This window comes from Manis javanica, chromosome 16 (genome assembly GCF_040802235.1).
Source record: "Manis javanica isolate MJ-LG chromosome 16, MJ_LKY, whole genome shotgun sequence".
In the NCBI taxonomy this organism is placed as follows: Eukaryota; Metazoa; Chordata; class Mammalia; order Pholidota; family Manidae; genus Manis; species Manis javanica.
Window position 1 is genome coordinate 64565516 of NC_133171.1, and position 26196 is coordinate 64591711.

General features: G+C 35.3%; 1 pseudogene; it reads left to right on the forward strand.

Moving 5' to 3' along the window:
• The first annotated feature begins 381 nt into the window (after window positions 1–381).
• Window positions 382–26196, forward strand: part of LOC108406242 (bromodomain adjacent to zinc finger domain protein 2B-like) — a 55931-nt pseudogene continuing 30116 nt past the window's right edge.

Below are 26196 nucleotides of genomic sequence, written 5' to 3' on the forward strand. Positions count from 1 at the left end.
ATGTTCGGTTGAACTGATACTCATGAGAGCAATCCATAGAGGTGTCATCACACAACTAATCTTTTCGAATACCTGCCAACTTTACAGTCATTATGGTTCAGAAATGGTGATTAAGATAAATGTCTCTATATGTTTATAGGTACAGGTATATATCTCTCAGTGTATTTAAAGTTGAAGTCATTAAAGTAAGAATACCAAATATATACCAAAAGTCATGAACAATTATAAATGTAACTTGAATTAGAAACTAAAATTTCTAAAGGTTACAACAGCTTTATAAAAATTAATATGTACGTTTACCTAGAATTTTCTGACATACTGATCACTTGCGTTTATTTTGTTCATAATATTTTATTTCTATAAAAGGTTAATTAAAATGGAATGCAGTGGTGTCTTTTGAAAGAAGAGGATGTCATTCCCCATGTCAGGGCAATGGAAGCTCATGGAGGAAGACCACCGAATCCAGAAAGAGAGCGACCAAGAGAGGATACCAGCGTGAGACAGTGCAGCGGTCGACCTCCAGATGTTGGCGGTGCTGAATTTGTAGATAACACAGATGCCAAATTGCTAAGAAAATTGCAACCTCAAGGTAGGGAACATGTATCCATCACTGTAAGAATTGTACTAAAATGTGTTAAGTATTTCTACATGTTTTTGTTATAGGAATGATTGATAACTACTCTCAGTTTCTAAAAGGTAGATAATTGTGTTCAAATAAAATGAGAAAGTAAGGAGTCCCACTGGTAACTGGAGTTCTTTGATTTAATAAGTGCCTTTCAAGAGTCATACTCGTAAACACATCATACCCTGTGTGTTTAGAATTACAAAGGTAGGTGATGAACTTTTCAGGCTGGAAACTCATTTGAACAGCTCCCAATTCCTTGCGGTGGTACAAGGGAGTAACTCCAAAATATGTGGATCTGTGGAGTAAATTTTCAGTCAGAGAACTCCAATTAGTGGTAAGTTTTAGTTTGGGTTCTTCTTTGCCTGGATATATAACATTTATTTTCAAAATGCCCAACTAATAAACTTAAATCAAAAAGTATTTTAAGATCATCAGAAAGTATCACTTATCAAGTACAACGTGCTCAAAGTAACCTCAAATGTGTTTATGATTCAAAATCATCATGAACTACCAACATAAAGTTACCATGCTATGTCTTACACAGAGAATGCTGACTAAAATAAAATAGTTCTGCTATGAAGTTTGAAGTAACTAGTTACAAGTGTGAAGCCTCTTAAGGCTGTCTTGATATATATATCAATGTGTTCATGTCTTATATTCATAAGCATATATATATAAATGTATATCAATACATGCTTGTATCATAAACATAATATCAATAAAGGTTTACTAATAAAAACTGACTTAAAAGACTGACAGGATTTTACTACTTCTCATAGTTTTTTTTTTTCAGGAGGAAAAGCTTGACTGACTTCTAGTTATTGTATACACCATTATAATACTGACTTCTCTGTAGCTCTGTTGTTTTCATTATAAAACAAGTATGCATGATAAAAGCTCATAGAGCATAATGCTTTAAAATAAGACATTGACTCTCACTGACTTTAAAATAAAAGACACTCACAAGTTGGATCATAATTAACAGGTTTTTGGTAGTGTATCCAGAAGTGTGTACATACACTCACAGACACACATTCAAACACATACTTATGTGTACATGTGCACATGTGATATGTTCATATATGTATATGTCCTTTTTATTTCTAAAATAAATAAACTTACTGGTATATATACCATTCAGCTTTGTTTTTTCCACTTAATTTTCATGAGCATCTTTCTATATAGCACTTAAAAATCAACCTTACACTTCCAGTGGCTGAATATTAGGTGATGCCATGTATGGCTCTACCGTACTTCATTTACTCAGTCTTCTTTGATGATTGTTGCAGCTATTTCCTGATCTTTGCTATTGCAAACAATGCTGCAATAAATACATTACACATATCTTCATTCTTTGACAGGTATGGCTATCCATAGTATAAAATTTTAGAGATAGAATCTCTACTCCAAGGGTATGTGCATTTTCAATTTTGGTAGAAAGCAGGCAAATATTGTCTCGAAAGAGGTTGTTCCAATTCATACTTCCACCAGTGGCATGTAAGTTAACTGCCTGGCCTGTAACTTAATGTCCTGTACGTTTTTCTCTCCTATAGTATGTTAATTAAGTGCTTTTTGTGTTATTTCATTGGGTTCCTATTAAGACTTTAATCTCTGCTAAATAGTTACTAGAGAAGGATTTAAAAATGTTAATATATGAACATATATACATACATGATGAATTTTTAAAATTAGTATTGTCAATAAACCACGGACTTTTCTGAAGAATGTATAATAATGGGAAGTGTGCATTTTTTACATAAAATAGGAAAGCTTGAAATTAACTGATAACCAAAGCAATGGATTTTCATGCCTGTTTTGCATGTCTATCACAAGTACCATTCATACCTGGTGTTCAAAATGGCAACTTCATATTTGCAAAATTAACTAAATTTTATTTTAACAAAATAGAAGGTAATTACTCAACTTTTGCCCAGTGTTTTCTCCCCTTTTAGATTTCAAATTGGTTTGTATTCTGTGACATAGCTCTCCCTTGTATTATATTGCATTTTGTAAATTGTTACCTTTGACCTATGTACATGTTTTTCTCAACATGTATATAAATATTAAATAGTTAATGTAAGTAAATGTTATTAATATTTACAAGTATATTTGGTATAATATGCATGTTCTTTCTTGGGAAGGAAAGGAAGTAGAAATGAGTCACCTTATCACCCCTTTTATTCTAAAAGACTTCTACATTAACACTTTGGGGTGTTGTCAGAGGAGATTCTAGAAGTTTCTGTCATATTTTATTATCCTAGTTGAACTCAACTAGGCTTGTAAAACAACTTAATTTGAAGGAAGGTTTAGAACAATAAAATAAATGTGGATTTTGAATGTGAAATTAGAGCTCCCTATCTTAGAAAATATAGATAAGAATCTGACAGTTTGAAAATAAAAAAGACTTTCAAACTATATAAACAAACTTGCTTGTTAATTGGCCAATACTGTTAATATCTCAAATGCTCTAATATATCTAATAATATACCAGTCAATTTTATTTATCATAGGATCTGAAATGCCATTGCTGTACAATGATTCATTGTTTTAAGATAGGCCACTGCAGAAGGAAAGTGCTGCCAATTGTTAGATACATTCTGGTTTAGACATGTTTAAACACTTTATTTAAAAAATAAACTTTTCTTTTTGATATTTAAGAAAATAATTTCCTAAACCATAAAAGATACTTGTCAAGTTAACATTTCAAAAGTTAGTCATAACAGATAATATATTCAACAATCATAAACCAAATAAATGAGATGTTGGTAGTAGCTTATTCCTCAGAGCCTGGGTGAAGTTTCTGTGCCTCTTAACTTCTCGTACTTCCTCCATAGTGTGCCTGATTTTTTTAACCTATTTTTCCCATCTTCTCTAACTGCTCATAATAAAAAATTTAAGCTATATGAATTTTTAATGACTTACCAATATTATGTCTTCCTTGCTAAAGTGAAAAGATAGCGAGTTGAACTTTTTAGTGTTTTTCTGTCCCAAGGGTTTAAAAATAAAAGTTAACTGTGCACTTATGTAGAGTTTGAAATTGCACACAAACACACATCATATATATTACAGAGTTTCTCAGCTGTCACAGAACATATGGTTAAGTCCTTTTTAAAATCTCAAGGCATTTAAATTTTCTTAAAGATTTTTAGGACTAGTAGCATATATAAACCTGGAGTCAGAAAGACCTGGGTTTATATCTTGGCTCTGCAATTTAACCTCTACGAGCCTTAGTTATTTCATTTGTAAACTAGGTGCAATGTTGCGTGTCCTATAAGGTTGTTATGAAGATTAAACAAGATCATGTAAATTTAATATGGCAGTTCAATAAATGGTGGAAATTATTAGTAGAGTTCAAGTGATTCGGGTTTTAGTCAAGTATATTCATTACTAATGAATATAATATATAGGTTTCTTAAAACTCTTCATCTGCTACAAAATTTAAAGCAATATCTAATGTTAAGTATTCTAGAGTGATTTTATAAGTGAAATTATGATACACCACTTTTATAGTTAGAAGTATTCTGACCAAGTTTGCCAGCAGAAGAAAGCATGACATTACAAGCTTTCTGTATCAGTCACCTATTGGCACAGTAATTCTGGGAAACAAGTACCCGCAAAACCTCAGTGGTGAACAATGCCACGTGGTAATTGGTTAGGCTGATAGAGTCCACTGGAGGTAAGGTAGGCAGCTCTACTGATCTTGCCTGGCTTTGTTCACGTGTGTGGAGTCAGCTGACTCCCTGTGTTCCAGCCTCTGGCAGGGTAGCCTTAACATGTCCTGATAATAAAGATCAAGACAGAAGAGTGAAACTACATTTGTACAAGTACAGAATATACTCTCAAACTTACACTTGCAGTCACAACTGCTAACATCCTGTTGGCCAAAGATCACATGTCTGAAGTTAGTATCAAGGGACAAGAAAATAAATTTCACTTCTTGATGAAAGGAACTGCAAAGTCACATTTGCAAGTAACATGGATAAAGGGAGGAATGAAAAATTGGGGCCACTAATTATGTAGATCTCTCCCAGTTTCACACATTTGTCCTTAAAAATAATGAAACTAGATTGCCCTTAAACCTTGTTGATATTCTGTATTATTTTTATTTAGATTTAGTCCCTCTGTTTCATAAATGAAATTATCACTGGATTCAGAAACTTTACCATTTTTATAGCTGAGTGAAATACTATGTTTGGGGGGGGCTTTGTACTCTGAGTTCCTTTGCTTTATTATATTGCTATTTTTAAGAAAGAAGCTAAGTCATTCTTTTTACATATTAGCAGCTGCTTTCCTTCTAAACAGGGATTATGTGAAATGTGAAAAAAATGTACTTAAATTAGCTTCTGTGATGAGGATTAAGAGAAGCATCATTTTTGTGTGCTTCTGTGTATGGGGCTGTATGTGATGAAAAAGTTGGGCAATTTCTAAAGGAAGTAAGCATGGTATTTTCTGCCACACCATTTTTCTACCTGGTATCTAACTTTAAACAATTTTCTTAAAAAGTATGTCCTTTATCATGAGGCCATTCACATAGTTAATTGTTTTTAGGTTAACAGTTAGGTAAAGTTGTTAAAAGTATTCTTTGAAATTTTGTTTTTCAGAAAAAGCCCTACAAGCAGCACAAATAAAGCTTTTGAGAAAACTCCAAAAACAGGAACAGGCTCGCGTTGCCAAAGAAGCTAAAAAATAACAAGGTGAGTGAGTTAAATGAAAACATAAACTTGAAGAGTGAGTACTGGGGAGTTCACAGGAGGCTTCTCTTCTTCATTCCCTTTCTGACGATACCTGTGTTTTGGCTTTTCGTCATAGCAATAATGGCTGCTGAGGAGAAGCGACAGCAAAAAGAGCAGATAAAGATTATGAAACAACAGGTATGTTTATGCACTAGAGCTGGTTTTATAACATAGGTGTTACTTTGGGGGTCTATTTACTTATGTGTATATGTACAGTGTTCTCATTTGATTTCTGAAATAACTTTCATATTTGTTATATATCTTATTTAGAGAGTTATCATCTTCCTTTATTTAAAATTCACCTCAATTTTAAACCAAGTCTCCAAAGAAATGATACCAAGCAATACAATTATGTAAGTACTTGTATCCTGACAGACTGAATATAAATTAACATCTTGAACAACTTTGAAGATTTGGTCCCATTGCTTCTGAATGCTTAAAAATTACCGCAAAAAAATGAGAAAGCATTATTTTCTCATATCCAGTGTTTTATCAAGTGCTCTCTTCTGTGTCGTTTTTAAAATCAAATATAGGTAGATGAAATAATTTTTAACTCTTACAGAGAAAACCTACATAGCAATATACTCAACTTCCTTTAAGATGGGAATGTGTAAACTACTCTCCTATCTCCACATACTCATCTAACTATTAAAGCAGAAAGGAAATGGGGGGAAAGTGCTATTCTTTTAAAAATTTTAAACTGCAAATAGTTATTTCTGAGTCAATTGTTATATAGACAAGCTGCTAAATAATGGCTTGGTTTGTTTTTGATGTGGTTATCTCTAATGTAATGAATACATTTATTTAAATACTTTCAGTATTGACTAAAGCAGTATGATTAGAGTTGATGCAGAATTGAGACAGAGAATTTAGAATTTGTAGTCATGCATGTAGATCATTTGTAGAGTTAAATATGGGCTCTCCTACTTAATTTATGACCTTAGATGAATTAGTTAACCTCTCAGCCTTGATTTCCTCCACTGTAAAAGAAAAACAATTGTATTATGTGAAAATTGAATTAACGTGAAGTGCCTGCCACAGTGACTGGCACAAAGCAAATGCTTGCTTTCTGAAAGATAGATACAAAACATCAAAAATATACTCTCTTACTATAATATAATGTAAACCTGAATTCTTTCCTTAGTTTGTTAATTGTAACTGCTAAAGAAACTGTAAGGTTGACTTTAAAATATATAGTGTGATGAACACATTTATTAAAAATACTGTAAATATTTAGTGCCTACTACAGTATATGTGAAAATAAGTTCATTTGAAGCTGAATACTGTTGTTTCTGTTACAGTTTTTAATAGTTTATCCTATTTCCTAATGGCTTGAGACCAGTTGTATCCCATTAGCATTTTAAATTTAGCTTTGTGATCCTAAAGTCTTGGAGTGGCTACGACCTAAGCCTACATAGTGTGCTACTCATAAAAAAAATTGATTTTCCAAGATTCCAGGATACAAGTGAACTGATATTAGACGTTGATCAAGATGCTTATCTGAGACTAGTCTTAGATTACCATCTGTCTTACTCCTCATTGCCAGCAAAGTAAATTAAAGTTGCGCAGAGTCTATTTTAAAGTTTGCAGTAGATCTAGAATAAAATAATTAAAATAATGGCATGTATTTCTCATCCTTGAGATTATTTTTTCCACCTAGTAAGGCCAAAAATACCACCCGACAGTCCTCAAGGCAGTTTTCCGGAAGTATACAGAGGCATTATTATGAAAAAGGAGCAAAGGCAGTGGAAACTGACCAGGGCTCTGCATTCACTGGTTGACTATAGGCAAAATATTTATTTTCTAGGAGCTTCAATTTTCTGTTAGGTGAAAAGATAATTTCAACTCCTGTGTTGTTGTTATTTTTTAAAATGATCAATAGCTATTTTATATAAAAGGCCAAGTTCATTGGATGGATACTCGGTATTATAAGGTGAACACGTAATAATTTATAAATAATGTTTATTTCTGATATTGCTAGTGAAAGTACTACCAATGTACATCTATATAAATCACTCAGACTGAAACAAAGCTCTACACTGGATGAGTTAAGCCCAAGATTCTATACCTATTTCTGTGCTTAAGAGAATAATGAATGACTTCTGTTGACTTGATTAAAGATTAAATTCAGAGTATACTTAGGTCTCAAGTTCTAATCTAAATAAATATTTCAAATGTGGATCACGTACAACCTTCTCTAAGACTTGGAAATAAAACAAAAGATACACTTGTATTTTTATTTTTGGTGAGCTATAATATAATATTCAAATCATAGAATGTGATCAGTCTTCTAAAATCACAACAGAAATTCCAGAAATATCATTATCCTGCAGTGGATCCCTGCAGGGAATCAATAACATCAATGCAAAAAAGAAATAAAAATGTATTAAAGTATAGCTTCAAAAGGTACAACTAGCATCTGGAAATAGGGGTGGGTATTGTAATATACAGTAGTATAAAATGTGTTGTCTCTGAAAATCCTAGGACAGCTGCAATTTACAAGTAGGGCAATTTAGGTGTATTTTTTAAAAACTATCCTCATCAGTGCCAGTTTGGGACTTTCAAAGGGATTTATGAATGTAAAATTATTAACAATGTGCTTATAGCATATGCAATGATTTTTTAAAATGAAAATGTAAAGTTCTTATCAAAATTTAGATTGTTAAATTCAAACATTAACTAGTACATTACATTTAGATAATGTGAGCACCACTTATGTTATTACAAATTATTTCTGTATTTGACTATAGTTATTGAAAGTAATGTCATTTATCATGTTACAGCAATTGTTAATACTTCGTACAATCGTGATGTACTGTGTACTTTTTTAAGCATTTTTAATTGTGACAGAAAAAGAGCAAGTGCCTCCTCTATTTTATGCAAGAGTAGTTCTATTTGTTCAAGTTCATGCAGTGAGTGACAGTAACTCAGGACTAGCCTTAGGTGTCCTGATTTCCTGATACACCATTTTATCCTACTTGTCTGTCCAATATTTATTTCCAAATGAGTATTACTTGTACTTGAAAATATTTATAAAGACTTGAGTTTAATCAGCTTGGTTTATGTTGTTTCTATATACTTATTTAGCATTTGTATTTTAAAATTGTTTTGAGACATTTTATAAAGTCATACCAATTTAAGACAGGTGGCATATATATAAGTTAAAGTAAATAATTAAAATTTATATCCAGCATGGGCAACCTTTGGTAAATCTGTACTTATATCTTTAATTATTTGATTCCACTTAAATACCTTCCACCTAGATATTTAGTTTATCTTAAATTGTCATAATTTTTCCTACAGGAAAGAATTAAGAGAATAGAACAAATAAGAATGGAAAAATAACTTCGAGCCCAGCAAATTCTAGAGGTAGAATTCTTATATTTGATATGATTAAAGTAATATAGTCATGTATTTTAAAGTCTGAAAAATGAAAATTTTATCAGTATGTTCTCTCACTAATTCAAATTAACATGTCCATCACAAATTATCTGTAAACGTAATGCGTAGAATTACTTAGCAAGTTTATCTAATCCTAATAGTAAGAATCCAAGAAATAAGTAAAGGAAAAAAAACAAAGGGGAAACCTCTCAATAGCCAATATAGTCATAAAGATCATATGCTAAAACTCATGTTCTTTACTTTTCAAAATGTGATAAAGTCTTATAGTCAGATACCTGCTTTTCATTTAGAAATACAACATGACAGAAGTAAAAGTAAATGTTAAATGTGGAAACAGTTTAACCAGCTTTGTTTTCTGAGTTCTGACAGAACTGTGCTGACAGAATAGGGCTCAAGGACATACTGGCAACAGCAAAAGGAATAGCTAAGAGACAGCAAGGGAAAATAGGATAAACAAACTCCAAAGCCTAGCAACAGTCTGTAATCTTGTAGTTAAATAGGAAGCAATTTTCAATACTTGAATGGCCAAAAGGCATTTCTGTTATCAAACTGTGTAGTATAGTAACCGATGTCAAGAATAATTGCCCTAAGTCTTCAAGAAAAAGCCAAATTATGTTAAGTGTACTGTGTCTTAAGCTGTAAATATATATGTCTCAAAATTATCCAAAGTACTTTTCTCCAAAATAAACTTTTTAATATTAAAAGTTATTATAACCCAAACCCTTAGCTGTTCAGGAAATTGTTGCCATAAAAATTGGCTTATTCCCTGAGGAATGTGGTTAGCTGAGGTTCTCACAGTTACAGGTTTTTTCCTTCTAAAAATATATACACATGTTCCCTTACCCATTTCAAATTAATTTTAAAACCCTCCAAATTGAAAATATTAAAGTACATTGGCAATTAGTACTAGATAATTATGAAGCTACTAGGTAATAACTTTAAGATTATAAAGCTCAAATTTGATAGCATGAGCTTGATATTCAGAATGTGCTTCAATAAAGGTTGTGTTTCCATTATATTAGGAAAAAAAAACCTTGAATTTAACCACAGTAGGTTAAATCAGGTTTAATGTTTTATTTAAGTTATTTAAGTAATGGATTTATCTCATTTTAAGTATTACAAAAGAAACTTCAAATAAAGTAGACGCGTGCATTTTTAAATGTTACTTATTTGTCCTTAACCTTTATTGTTAAAATCTATCCCGTTTTCTTAACTTTCTACAGTGATCATGTTTTACTTTCAAAAATCAGAGAAAAAGCAAGAAATGCCATAACATCATTTTTTCTGTGATTAAGTTTTAAGGTAAAATAACACTCAAATTATTTCAGACTTTTTACAGAGTTTGAAGAAGAAAACCTGACATACTCTTACGAATTTAAGAATTTTTTGTATATGTTAATTGTAATCTATACATTAGAAATGAAATTAGTATGTTAAATGTAACAAACTGAGGGGAAATCTGTAATTGTCTACAGACATGTTACATATTGATTTGTACCTTGCGAGGCATGGAGCTCCATTTTCAAGTCTGAGGTTATTTTCAGGTTGTAGTGGTGCTGTTGCATGACTTTGAGACCTATTTCATATGCACAGGCTAAAAGGATAAAGAAGGAAGAAGCTGCAAATGCCAAATTATTGGAGGCTGAGAAACGAAAACAGGCAAGTTCAGAGGACATAATTTTTACTTTTTAAAATTTATTTTGTTATCCTTGATCCACAATTACATGAAGAACATTATGTTTACTAGGCTCCCCCCTTCACCAAGTCCCTCCCCCCCTACAAACCCCATTACAGTCACTGTCCATCAGTGTAGTAAGATGTTGTAGAATCACTACTTGTCTTCTCAGCGTTTTACAGCCCTCTCCGTGCCCCCACCCCACATTATACATGCTAATCGTAAGGCTCCCTTTCTGTTTCCCCCCCTTATCCCTCCCTTCCCACCCATCCTCCCCAGTCCCTTGCCCTTTGGTAACTGTGAGTCCATTCTTGGGTTCTGTGATTCTGCTGCTGTTTTGTTCCTTCAGTTTTTCTTTGTTCTTAAACTCCACATATGAGTGAAATCATTTGGTACTTGTCTGTCTCCACCCGGCTTATTTCACTGAGCATAATACCCTCTAGCTCCATCCATTTTCTTGCAAATGGTAGGATTTGTTTTCTTCTTATGGCTGAATAATATTCCACTGTGTATATATACCACCTCTTCTTTATGCATTCATCTACTGATGGACACTTAGGTTGCTTCCATTTCTTGGCTATTGTAAATAGTGCTGTGATAAACATAGGGGTGCATATGTCTTTTTCAAACTGGGCTGCTGCATTCTTAGGGTAAATTCCAAGAAATGAAATTCCTGGGTCAAATGGTATTTCCATTTTGAGCTTTTTGAGGAACGTCCATACTGCTTTCCAAAATGGTTGAACCAATTTACTTCCCCACCAGCAGTGTAGGAGTGTTCCCCTTTCTCCACAACCTCACCAACATTTGTTGTTTGTCTTTTGGATGGTGACAATCCTTACTGGTGTGAGGTGATATCTCACTGTGGTTTTAATTTGCATTTCTCTGATGACTAGCAATGTGGAGCATCTTTTCATGTGTCTGTTGGCCATCTGAATTTCTTCTTTGGAGAACTGTCTGTTCAGCTCCTCTGCCCATTTTGTAGTTAGATTATTTGCTTTTTGTTTGTTGAAGTGCTTGAACTATTTATATGTTTTGGATGTCAACCCTTTATTGGCTCTGTCATTTATGAATATATTCTCCCATACTCTAGGGTACCTTTTTGTTCCATTGATGGTGTTCTTTGCTGTACAGAAGCTTTTCAGCTTGATATAGTCCCAGTTGTTCATTTTTGCTTTTGTTCCCCTTGCCTTGGGAGATACGTTCATGAGGACGTCGCTCATGTTTATGTCCAAGAGACTTTTGCCATTGTTTTTTTCTAAGAGTTTTATGGTCTCGTGACTTACATTCAGGTCTTTGATCCATTTTGAATCAGCGTTTTTACTTTTTAAAAATAACGGTGTGATGGTATACCAGTATCAATTATATTTAAAAAAGAAACTCAAAATGAGAATGTGAAATAATATTTAGCACAGACACATGTATATAATGTGTACTTTTATTATTGTATGTGTATATTTGTTTCATTATATATGGGTTTTTTGTGATGCCTTGAGCTCTTTAAGTAGCAGACCCCCAATCAGAAATGCAAACTGTTGCATAATGCTGTTTACTGTGTAGTGTTTCGCTGGATGAGAATGATCTCCCTAAAGCTATTTTGTGTTGTTTATATGTTTCAAATTGCATCTGAAATCTGATTATGTCCTTAGATTATAACTTTCTCTTTGTTTTAATATTAAAAAGTGAAGCCTATAGAAACAAAAACCTAACTTTATCAGTTATTTACCAATAATAAAAAATAGCTATCATTAATTACTAGGATGTTGTTTGTTGTTTGAGGGTTTTTTGAGGGGTTAAAAATTGGTTTCATGACTCTGTGATTTCTATTTCATAATGTGCCAACTCTTTCTACCAGGAGTTGGAGTAGCATAGACTAGATGTGGTTTGGGTATGTTTATTTTTGCATATCTAACACTGCATTGTAATTTGGTTGTGATATGGTTGTAATAGCAGTCTATAAAGTGTAGCACTGGCTGCTGTCATATTACATACTGCTGCATGGCTTTTTTTACTGAATTGTGTAAGCCTTATTGAAGGCCGCTGTCCAAAAATTTGTGTTACTGATGTCAAAATGACAGTTGGATAACTACAATTAGATAAAATTATGACCCATATTCTCTCATCTTTCCTAATGCAAAACTGTCATTGAATACAATGGGAATTTTGAGTTAGGTTGATGAGAGAATATGAAATAGGTTCTGGTTTTATACATAAATTTTAGAAGTGATATTAGAAATATCCCTTTGGGGGTACTAAAAAGAATTGATAAGATGTTACAACTTTGATTTTTAAATTTTGAAGTGAAATGAGATGATCAAACTAAGGTGGTGGTAGTGCTTATCTATTTTTGTACTGTGCCTTCTAGATACCCTTTTGGCCAACGGTGCAGCTTTTATGGCTTTAAATAGTGCATCAAATGGCAGACATCAGTAAACAGGAGTGTCCCATTTCACTGGTATTGGTATATGAACCACAGCTAGCTTAACCAAACTGGTGTAAAAGCTTTAAAAAAAAAAAACCTTCCTAATTTGTTGGTGGCTTATTGGGTTTATAAAATGGCAGTGTACTTGAAATAAAAAAACTTGTTCTAAAACCATGAAGGGAAGTGATTATAAATAAATTTTTGCTTGATCTAAGAATTTAAGAGCAATACAACCTTTAGTTTAGTATGTATTTGTGGTTTTTCTAATAGCAGATGTAAGGTAATTTGACCTGTTCCAGCTAACCATAATGCCTTTTGTTCTGCCAGCTTTTGAAGGAGCATCACAAGTGACCATAGTAAATCTTGTATGCTTCTGTTTACACTGTCTGCATGTTCATTGCTTTACCTTTTTCCTTTTGATTGTTGTTATATTTGCTTTCTAAAGCTGAACGGAAACATGCACAGACTGGCCGTTCTTGTCTTATATTTAGTATTTACTGTGACTTGTCTATAAATGCTAAACATGCTATGCTGAGTTTTGTTTTGTTTTTCCATTTGAAAATCAAAGTATTAACTATGGTTCTTTTCCTAATTTTATCTGGCCTAATAGGAACAAGAGAGAAGGAGACAACATAGGATGTTTATGAAAACTATGGAAGCTCGTAAAAAAGCAGAAGTGTATGTTTCTAGGAAAATACTTACCCTGGCGTAAATTAATATTTTCTTCCTCAAGCAGTGGCTCTTCAAAATATAAATTTTTCAGAGTGTGGGTTTGTAATGATTTACTGGCTTTGATTAGCAAGCCAAAGGTTAGAAATAATAACAGAACATAAAAGAATGTAGGAAAGATTCCAATATACATGTTAATTTTTTAGCTGAAATTTTAATCATCTTTTTTGAATGTAGTGAATGACATTCATTTAGCTAAAAATACCTGTTTATTACCAAAACCAGAGTTACAGCATGCCTAGAAAAGTCCTTTGTGTCCTGATTCAAATGATATATCCAAGAAGGATCTAACATCCCAAATATATAAAGAACTCATAAGCCTCAGAAGCAAAAATATACAAATAACCCAGTTAAAAAGATAGAGTATCTGAATAGACATTTGTCCCAAAGAAGAAATACAAATGGCCAACAGACTTATAAAAAGATGCTTCATATCACTAATTGTCAGGGAAATTCAAATCAAAACCACAATGAGATATCACCTGACAGCAGTCAGAATGGCCACTATCCAAAAGACAAGAAATAACAAGTATTGGCAAGGATGCTGAGATAATGAAAATCCCACTACAGCATTGGTGTGTGTGTGAACTGGGACAGCCACTGTGGAAAGCAGTATGAAGGGTCCTCAAAAAACTAAAAAGAGAAATACCATACAATCCACTTCTAGGAATTAACCTGAAGAAAACAAAATCTCTGATTCAAAATGATATATAGACCCAGTGTTTTATTGCCACATTACGTACATTAGCCAAGATATGGAAGCAACCAAAGTGTTCATTAATTAATGAACACATAAAGAAGTGGTACATATATGCAATGGAATATTATTCAGCCATAAAAAAGAAAGAAGTCCTGCCATATGTGACAACATAGATGAATCTAGAGGGTATTATGCTCAGTGAAATAAGCCTGGTGAAGAAAGACAAATGCCGTATGATTTCACTTATTTGTGGAGTATAAAAACAAAGCGAAACAGAAGGAACAGAATAGCAGTAGACTCACAGACACAGAGAAGTGACTCATGGTTACTAGAGAGGTGGGGTTAGAGGGGTGGGGAGGAGGAGGAGGATAAAGGGCACAAAAATTCTCAATTGCAATATACGTTGGTCACAGGGATAGTACAGCATGGAGAATATGGTTAGTGATTCTGTAACATCTTTCTACATCAATAGATAGTAGCTGCACTAGAGAGGGTGAGGAGTTAATAATAAGGGTAACTGTTGAACCACTGTGTTGTACACTTGTAACCAATATGAGATTGTGTATCTTATATTGTGTATAGTACCTGTAGCACTACGTCCAGATGTACTAGGATTAAGTAGAAGGGGAGACCAAAGAGAATAGTAAGAATGAGACCATCTGAGGGAGTAAGTGCCCAGTTTGAGAGGTACCCAAAAGACCCAAAAGGTAGGACCTCCTCCACTGGTTTTTTGTACTTGCCCATGTGGCCTGGGAGGAAAGTGGGGTAAAGCTGCTGAAGAGAGGCGGGAAAGACCTGGTTTGAATAGAAGGTAGCAGCTGCAGGTTAAGTGAAGATAATTAAAATTAAGTCCTTAAGGAACCCATCAAGGCCCAAGAGTCCCTCTCATGGGAAAATCATATGAACCCTTTGATGGAAAGAGTGAATCAGGTACAGTGCTTCCAATAAGACCTGGAAAGGTTTATGAGAAACTAACATGGCTCTCTGCCTCTCCTGGCCTCTTTGTCCTCAGAAGAAAAGCATGAATAGTATACAGAAAACTCATTCTTCAATCTGAAGTACTTAAAACTATAAACCAAGTAGCAGATAGAGTGATAGGGAACTAAAGGAAAATTACCCCACCTGTATTGGAGCAGTACAAGTACTTACTAGGGCTGTGCACATCAGGCATAAGTAATCAGAAATGTCAAAGCAACCATGCAAAATATTACACCAAAAAAAGTAAATATGTGCATATATACATAAAGTATAACTTAAGAACCTGATTCCTTGCTTTCATTCCTATTTTCCTCAGCTTTCCCTGTGCATTCTCTATAGAGCAGCAAGGGTGATCTTTTCTGAAAGAAACCAGGTTGCATCTTCAGACTGTCCAGTGACTTCTTTGCAATTGTAATGAATTCACATTCCTTGCCATGTCATACCAGCCCTACATGCTCCAGCTTCTGCTTTCTACTCGATCTTTACCTCATACAATTTGTCCCTTATTACTATATTCCAGTCATTTTGTATTTGTTTTATTCCTGGACAAAGGGTCTTTACCTTGCTGTTCTACCACCAAATACTCAAGATGTTCAGTCATAGCAACTGTTAACTTGTCAAAAGGGTCTTCCCAGAACACCTGATTTTGCCTTTTCTTATGCCCTACCTCCCGAACTCCATTCCATCATTTTACTCATATATTCCTTATGGTCTATCTCTTCCCAGAATGAAAGATCTATAAGGACAGGAATCTTGTCTATCTTATCTACCATGGTATCACCAGTGTCTTGATTACAGCCGAGTATATAATAGGTGCTTAGAAAATTAGAGCTGAGTGAATGCATGAATGAATGAGTTGAAGTGGCAAAGTGCGAAGAAAACAAAATCATGGCCCAGCCGCGCTCGCGCAAGCTGCGCTATCTTGTGGCACAACTCTGTGCCCTTGTGCTCTGGCAGCCCTGCTGCTCCTGCTGGGCTGAGAACCGGCTCGAGGAATGGGGTCGGCTCCGGGGCCGGACTGGCAGAGGCTGCGGCCGCCAGGACCGAAGACCATGGCAGAGAAGAGGCAGCTATTTGTAGAAATGTGTGCTCAGAATTTTGATGTGATACGACTGTCAACTTACAGAACAGCTTGCAAATTAAATGGTTTGTACAAAAACGATGCAACCTCCATCTTGTTACTTGAAACATGATTGAATCCTTCGAGGCAGTGGTCTGAATATACTGGACCATACCACTGAGATCAGTGTGACCTGCCTTGAAACGGTCATCTCATCCATCTACTAGGAGATGAACAAGCACCTGTCTTCTACTCACTATGTTAATTTTCAAGGTTCATTGATATATCATCATAGTTCATAAATATTTTCCTAAGTGTAAGAAAGAATAGTCTTTAGCCTAGTGAATAAAAAAGGCTTATTGCCTAGTATAATTCAAATAATAGTATGAGTATATGTTTTCATTATTGGAATTTTAGACTGGAAATTTAGACTAAGCACCATGATAAGTACCTCTAATCTCCTGTTTTGTTTATACAAAATCTCAAACCTTACTAGTCACAAATATGTAAGCACTTTACTCATAACTGAATAATTAACCACAGTAATTGCGAAACAGTCTTTTGTATGCCTCCCCAAGGATCAATATACTACAAAGGTTGTTAAATATGCATCTACCATGATAGAATGACTGTGTCAGTGCTTCAGGAGGCAAAACCGTAAAATAGAAGAGAGTAGGTTAGATTTCAGAAGTCATCTAATAAATAATTGAAAAGCAGAAAAAATGTATAACCCCTCCCAATGATTCAAGTCATGAGAATATTTTATAATCCTATATTTATACTAATCAGTGAAGAATAAAAATAAATGTAGGATTTTACATGTACAGTTTGGTTTAAGCAATCCCATTTTTCAGTTGACAGTGTACATATGCGACATGCTTGTATATTATACTAACAATGTACTTATAATGTACTCAATATGTTTTAAAGTTCAATTGCCTTTAAAAACAAACATGAAGTGATTTTATATTAACTATACAATAAAATGTTAAATATGTAACAGTTCATTTTGGAAAGAATTGCTACCAATTTAGGGTATTAAAATATCTGACTCAAGATTATTAACAATTGTGACTTTAATTTAGAAGACATTTATGCAACAGTAGCTATTCTACAAAGTTTTTAAAGATATTTAATCTAACATAAGTATAGATTTTTAAGTAATACTTTGGTGGATTTTTAAGAAAATATGACAAATATTAAATATACTTATAAAGTAAAACTTTTATTAAAATGTAAAATGTAAGGGTTTCTTCAATCATATGATTCATAGTTTTTTCATTTGTTAATTTTCATAATATTTTAATGTAATAGTAGGCCTTTTTAAAAATATTACCCTGGTTGTTTTACCCATGCTAACTCAATACATGACCATAAACAGAATCATTTTTACTCTTTACACTTGTCTCCTATAAATAGCTTATATTATTAATCTTATTTATACTTGCATTTTTCCTATACCCTGAGGCAAACCCATGTCCCTTAAGTTATATTTATGTCTTTGAAATTTAAGTACAAGTTGCTGTCAAAAGAAATGTATTCTCCTAATTATGCCCAGAACAAACACCTAAGACTCTTAAAATGCAAAAAAGTACAGGCATCTTTGCAACAAGTTCTCTTAAAAATGGCCTGTTTTGTGATCTCATATAAGTTGTAAAACTTTACAGTAACAGGTCATTCTACTGTATTCTTATTTGGTTTTAAAACTTTTATAATTCTAAAATAGAATAAATTTATTTCATACATTTGTTATTGTACTGTAGATTTCTGGAAATACTTCCATTTTTGCTTTTAGAGTCCCTAAAATTAACCCTTTATGGGAGTAGAAAACTAGTTTTTAAATTTTCCCCCTGTGTATTTGGGGCTATTTTGTATAATGTAAATTTAAAACATTGGCTATCAAAAGATGTTCCAACTTTGAAATCAAATTCAAATGACTTCTTAACTAAGAAAAAGTAATATTTGATACATAAAAATCCATTACTATAATTAAGATGATAAAAATGTATATTATTACAAATTATTTACATTTCAAAAATCAAATTTATTTCAAGAATTTCTACCTCTAGAAACTATGAGGGAGGTGAGGTGAATGCCAAAAAAATGGGAGGAGGCATACTTACTTGCTTGTAATTATTTAGTCAATCTAAAAATAAAAATAGTCAAGAGCTATATTTTGTAGTCATTTGAAGGAATTCTAAGTTGTTGCCCTGAAATTAACCAATATTAATTTAAAATATGTCTCAACATTCCTTTTATATCATGATAGGTTTAATTAGCTTTACCTCTGGTAGATCAAAGGCCTAATGTGAACTAACCTTAAAAAATCACAATGGGGGCGGAGCCAGGATGGCGGCATGAGTAGAGCAGCGGAACTCTCCTTCCAAAACCACAAAGAATTATGAAAATATAACAAAGACAACTCTTCCTAAAATAGAGACCAGAGAACACAGGAAAACATCCAGACCACATCCACACCTGTGAGAACCCAGCGCCTTGCGAAGGGGGTAAGATACAGGCCCCGGCCCTGGCGGGACCCGAGCGCCCCTCCCCCAGCTCCTGGTGGGCGGAAAGAAACCGGAGTGGTTTTTTTTTTTTTTTTTTTGGCAAGTGGTTTTTGGAAGCCTTAAAGGAACAGGGACTCCAATACCAGGGAAACAGAGCAGTAAGACCGGTGAGCGGGTGCCTGAGACCGGCGCCTGAGGACAAAGAAAATCGCACGTTTTTCCCTTTTTTTTCTTTGGCGAGTGCTTTTTGGAAGCCTTAAAGGGACAGGGACCCCAATACTAAGGAAACAGGGCAGCAAGACCAGTGAGCGGGTGCTGAGACCGGAGCCTGAGGACAAAGAAAATTGCGTGTTTTTTCCTTTTTTTTTCCCTCTTTCGTTGTTGCTGTTGTTGTTTTGGTTTGGAGAGTGCTTTTTGGAAGTCTTAAAGGGGCAGGACAGGACACATATCCCAGAGGCAGGGAATCTGGGGATCTCTGGGCACTCTAACCCCCTGGGCAACAGGGAGCACAAAGGCACATTATGGAGATAAGTAGCCTCCTGGCCACTCCCCCTCCAACGGGGCTCCCCCATTTTGGAGGAGCAGCCCCAGCCAGGCCACACCCACAGCAACAGCGGAGATAAACTCCATAGCAACTGGGAAGGTAGCATAAGCCCTGTCTGCGCACAGCTGCCAAGCATAAGCCACTACAGGTCGCTAATCTCCCAGGAGAGGAAGGCCACAAACCAACAAGAAGGAAAGCTCTTCCAGCTGTCACTCGTACCAGCTCTGCAAACTATCTCTATCACCATGAAAAGGCAAAATTACAGGCAGACAAAGATCACAGAGACAACACCTGAGAAGGAGACAGACCTAACCAGTCCTCCTGAAAAAGAATTCAAAATAAAAATCATGAACATGCTGACAGAGATGCAGAGAAAAATGCAAGAGCAATGGGATGAGATGCAGAGAAAAATGCAAGAGCAATGGGATGAAGTCTGGAGAGAGATCACAGCTGTCAGGAAGGAGATCACAGAAGTGAAACAATCCCTGGAAGGATTTATAAGCAGAATGGATAAGATGCAAGAGGCCATTGAAGGAATAGAAAATAGAGAACAGGAACGTATAGAAGCTGACATAGAGAGAGATAAAAGGATCTCCAGGAATGAAACAACACTAAGAGAACTATGTGACCAAGCCAAAAGGAATAATATTCGTATTATAGGGGCACCAGAAGAAGAAGAAAGAGGAAAAGGGATAGAAAGTCTCTTTGAAGAAATAATTGCTGAAAACTTCCCCAAACAGGGGGAGGAAATAATCGAACAGACCATGGAAATACACAGAACCTCCAACAGAAAGGATCCAAGGAGGACAACACCAAGACACATAATAATTGAAATGGCAAAGATCAAAGACAAGGAAAGAGTTTTAAAGGCAGCTAGAGAGAAAAAGGTCACCTATAAAGGAAAACCCATCAGGCTAACATCAGACTTCTCGACAGAAACCCTACAGGCCAGAAGAGAATGGCATGATATATTTAATGCAATGAAACAGAAGGGCCTTGAACCAAGGATACTGTATCCAGCACAACTATCATTTAAATATGATGGCGGGATTAAACAATTCCCAGACATGCAAAAGCTGAGGGAATTTGCTTCCCACAAACCACCTCTACAGGGCATCTTACAGGGACTGCTCTAGATGGGAGCACTCCTAGAAAGAGCACAGAACAAAACACCCAACATATGAAGAATGGAGAAGGAGGAATAAGAAGGGAGAGAAGAAAAGAATCTCCAGACATTGTATATAAGAGCTCAATAAGCGAGCTAAGCTAGGCAGTAAGATACTAAAGAAGCTAACCTTGAACCTTTGGTAACCACGAATCTAAAGCCTGCAATGGCAATAAGTATATATCTCTCGATAATCACCCTAAATGTAAATGGACTGAATGCACCAATCAAAAGACACAGAGTAATAGAATGGATAAAAAAGCAAGACCCATCTATATGCTGCTTACAAGAAACTCACCTCAAACCCAAAGACAAGCACAGACTAAAAGTCAAAGGATGGAAAAACATTTCAGGCAAACAACAATGAGAAGAAAGCAGGGGTTGCAGTACTGATATCAGACAAAATAGACTTCAAAACAAAGAAAGTAACAAGAGATAAAGAAGGACACTACATAATGATAAAGGGCTCACTCCAACAAGAGGATATTACCATTCTAAATATATATGCACCCAACACAGGAGCACCAGCATTTGTGAAACAAATACTAAGAGAACTAAAGAGGGAAATAGACTCCAATGCATTCATCTTAGGAGACTTCAACACACCACTCACCCAAAAGGATAGATCCACTGGGCAGAAAATAAGTAAGGACACACAGGCATTGAACAACACACTAGAACAGATGGACCTAACAGACATCTATAGAACTCTACATCCAAAAGCAACAGGATATACATTATTCTCAAGTGCACATGGAACATTCTCCAGAATAGACCATATACTAGCTCACAAAAAGAGCCTCAGTAACTTCCAAAATACTGAAATTCTACCAACCAATTTTTCAGACCACAAAGGTATAAAACTAGAAATAAATTCTACAAAGAAAACAAAAAGGCTCACAAACACCTGGAAGCTTAACAACATGCTTCTAAATAATCAATGGATCAATGAACAAATCAAAATAGAGATCAAGGAATATATAGAAACAAATGACAACAACAACACAAAGCCCCAACTTCTGTGGGATGCAGCGAAAGCAGTCTTAAGAGGAAAGTATATAGCAATCCAGGCACACCTGAAGAAGGAAAAACAATCCCAAATGATTAGTCTAACATCACAACTATCGAAACTGGAAAAAGAAGAACAAATGAGGCCTAAAGTCAGCAGAAGGAGGGATGTATTAAAGATCAGAGAAGAAATAAACAAAATTGAGAAGAATAACACAAAAGCAAAAATCAACGAAACAAAGAGCTGGTTCTTTGAGAAAATAAACAAATAGATAGGCCTCCAGCCAAACTTATTAAGAGAAAAAGAAAATCAACACAAATCAACTTAATCAGAAATGAGAAAGGAAAAATCACGACAGACCTCACAGAAATACAAAGAATTATTAAAGACTACTATGAAAACCTATATGCTAACAAGCTGGAAAACCAGAAGAAATGGACAACTTCCTAGAAAAATACAACCTCCCAAGACTGACCAAGGAAGAAACACAAAAGTTAAACAAACCAATTACGAGCAAAGAAATTGAAACGGTAATCAAAAAACTACCCAAGAACAAAAACTGGGGCCGGACAGATTTACCTCGGAATTTTATCAGACACACAGAGAAGACATAATACCCATTCTCGTTAAAGGGTTCCAAAAAATAGAAGAGGAGGGAATACTCCCAAACTCATTCTATGAAGCCAACATCACCCTAATACCAAAACCAGGCAAAGACCCCACCAAAAAAGAAAATTACAGACCAATATCCCTGATGAATGTGGATGCAAAAATACTCAATAAAATATAAGCAAACAGAATTCAACAGTATATCAAAAGGATCATACACCATGAATAAGTGGGATTCATCCCAGGGATGCAAGGATGATACAACATCCAAAAATCCATCAACATCATCCACCACATCAACAAAAAGAAAGACAAAAACCACATGATCATCTCCATAGATGCTAAAAAAGCATTTGACAAAATTCAACATCCATTCATGATAAAAACTCTCAGCAAAATGGGAATAGAGGGCAAGTACCTCAAAATAATAAAGGCCATATATCTTAAATTCACAGCCAGCATTATACTGAACAGCAAGAAGCTGAAAGCATTTCCTCTGAGATCGGGAAGCCAACAGGGATGCCCACTCTCCCCACTGTTATTTAACATAGTACTGGAGGTCCCAGCCATGGCAATCAGACAAAACAAAGAAATACAAGGAATCCAGATTGGTAAAGAAGAAGTTAAACTGTCACTATTTGCAGATGATATGATACTGTACATAAAAATCCCTAAAGACTCCACTCCAAAACTACTAGAATTGATATCGGAATACAGCAAAGTTGCAGGATACAAAATTAACACACAGAAATCAGTGGCTTTCCTATACACTAACAATGAACCAAAAGAAAGAGAAATCAGGAAAACAATTCCATTCACAATTGCATCAAAAAGAATACAATACCTAGGAATAAACCTAACCAAAGAAGTGAAAGACTTATACTCTGAAAACTACAAGTCACTCTTAAGAGAAATTAAAGGGGACACTAACAAATGGAAACTCATCCCCTGCTCATGGCTAGGAAGAATTAATATCGTCAAAATGGCCATCCTGCGTAAAGCAATATACAGATTTGATGCAATCCCTATCAAATTACCAGCAACATTCTTCAATGAACTGGAACAAATAATTCAAAAATTCATATGGAAACACCAAAGACCCCAAATAGCCAAAGCAATCCTGAGAAAGAAGAATAAAGTAGGGGGGATCTCACTCCCCGACTTCAAGCTCTACTACAAAGCCATAGTAATCAAGACAATTTGGTACTGGCACAAGAACAGAGCCACAGACCAGTGGAACAGATTAGAGACTCCAGAAATTAACCCAAACATATATGGTCAATTAATATTTGATAAAGAAGCCATGGACATACAATGGCAAAATGACAGTTTCTTCAACAGATGGTGCTGGCAAAACTGGACAGCTACATGTAGGAGAATGAAACTGGACCTTTGTCTAACCCCATATACAAAGGTAAACTCAAAATGGATCAAAGACCTGAATGTAAGTCATGAAACCATTAAACTCGTGGAAAAAAACATAGGCAAAAACCTCTTAGACATAAACATGAGTGACCTCTCCTTGGGCATATCTCCCCGGGCAAGGAAAACAACAGCAAAAATGAGCAAGTGGGACTACATTAAGCTGAAAAGCTTCTGTACAGCAAAAGACACCATCAATAGAACAAAAAGGAACCTTACAGTATGGGAGAATATATTTGAAAATGACAGATCCGATAAAGGCTTGACGTCCAGAATATATAAAGAGCTCACATGCCTCAACAAACAAAAAACTAATAACCCAATTACAAAATGGGCAGAGGAACTTAACACACAGTTCTCTAAAAAAGAAATACAGATGGCCAACAGACACATGAAAAGATGCTCCACATCGCTAATTATCAGAGAAATGCAAATTAAAACTATAATGATGTATCACCTCACACCAGTAAGGATAGCTGCCATCCAAAAGACAAACAACAACAAATGTTGGCGAGGCTGTGGAGAAAGGGGAACCCTCCTACACTGCTTGTGGGAATGTAAATTAGTTCATCCATTGTGGAAATCAGTATGGAGGTTCATCAAAATGCTCAAAAGAGACCTACCATTTGACCCAAGAATTCCACTCCTAGGAATTTACCCTAAGAATGCAGCAGTCAAGCTTGAGAAAGACAGATGCACCCCTATGTTTATCACAGCACTATTTACAATAGTCAAGAATTGGAAGCAACCTAAATGTCCATCGGTAGATGAATGGATAAAGAAGATGTGGTACATATACACAATGGAATACTACTCAGCCATAAGAAGAGGAAAAATCCTACCATTTGCAGCAACATGGATGGAGCTGGAGAGTATTATGCTCAGTGAAATAAGCCAAGCGGAGAAAGAGAAATACCAAATGATTTCACTCATCTGAGGAGTATAAGAACAAAGGAAAAACTGAAGGAATAAAACAACAGCGGAATTACAGAACCCAGAAATGGACTAACATGTACCAAAGGGAAAGGAACTGGAGAGGATGGGTGGGCATGGAGGGATAAGGGGGGGAAGGAGAAGGGGGGTATTAAGATTAGCATGCATTAGGGGAGAGCATAGGGGGGAGGGATCACTTAAAGAAAGATAATATTCCTTTCTCTTAATTAAAAAAAAAAAAAAAAAGGAGGGACCTCCAATGGGCTGTATAGACAATACAGAGAGGACAAGTAGCTTCCGGCATCAGCACTCTCTGGAGGACTCGTGCCGGGGGATGATCATCAAAAAGCCTCCACAGGGATCCGGACGATGCTGCGGTTGTGGCTGCTGGATCTGTACTGTTGGAACTCAACCAGGAGTTGGGAGGGGTGCAAGTTGTAGCACCCCAAAATCTCATGACTATAGACTATCTATGGTTAAAAGAACATATGGGATGTGAACAGATCCCAGAAATGGGCTGCTTTAATTTGTCTGATGGTTCAAGTACAGTTGGACAATATCCATCATTCTATGCTGATGGACAGTGACTGTAATGTGGTTTTTTAGGGGGGACCTGATATAGGAGAGAGCATAGTAAACATAGTATTCTTCATGTAAGTGTAGATTAAAGATAAAAAAAAGAAAAAAGAAAGAAAGAAAGGGGTGATTACTCCTTGATAGGATAAAACAATTGGTAAATCAAGGATTAACGCATGCTTTAAATATCCTTAATGTTGATCACTTAAAGGGTGTCAGATGATCAGCTATGGAGGTACTCTTTTCTGCTAATATTCCTTTCTCTTAATAAAAATAAAAATAAATAAAAATAAAAAATAAATGCAGTTCCTGTGTGCTGGCCTCCAATGAGTTCTATACAGTGGTATAGAGGGCATGTCAAAGTGTGGGCAAAGGGTCTGTTTGTTTCTATGCAGAAGATCAAGGCCTAGCTTGGTTACCCAGAAAATGAACTAAGATAGGATATGAGGAGGAGCTTCTGGCATCAGCACTCTCTGGAGGACTCGTGCCGGGGGATGATCATCAAAAAGCCTCCACAGGGATCCAGGCGATGCTGCGGTTGTGGCTGTGTCCACCCCACTGTTTCCTGGACCTGCCATTGAAATGAGGAGGGAGATGTCTAGGCTGGCATGTGCATACAGTGAGACAACGAATTTGACTGGATCTGTACTGTTGGAGCTTAATCAGGAGTTGGGAGGGGTGCAAGTTGTATCGCTCCAAAATCTTACGACTATAGACTATCTACAGTTAAAAGAAAATATGGGATGTGAACAGATCCCAGAAATGGGTTGCTTTAATTTGTCTGATTTCTCTCAGACTGTTCAAGTACAGTTGGACAATATCCATCATATCATAGACTAATTTTCACAAATGCCTAGGGTGCCTAAATGGTTTTCTTGGCTTCACTGGAGATGGCTGGTAATTATAGATTTGCTTTGTTTATGTCACCGTATTCCTATTATGTTAATATGTGTGCGCAAGTTAGTTAGTAGTTTAAAACCTATACATGCTTAAGGTACTCTACAAGAAGATATGTCAGAGAAATAATCAATCCTCCCATGTTTTCTTCCATATGCTACCTCTATAGCTTTTCTTTTTCCTTCCTAATTACAACCCTTAAATAGAATTCGT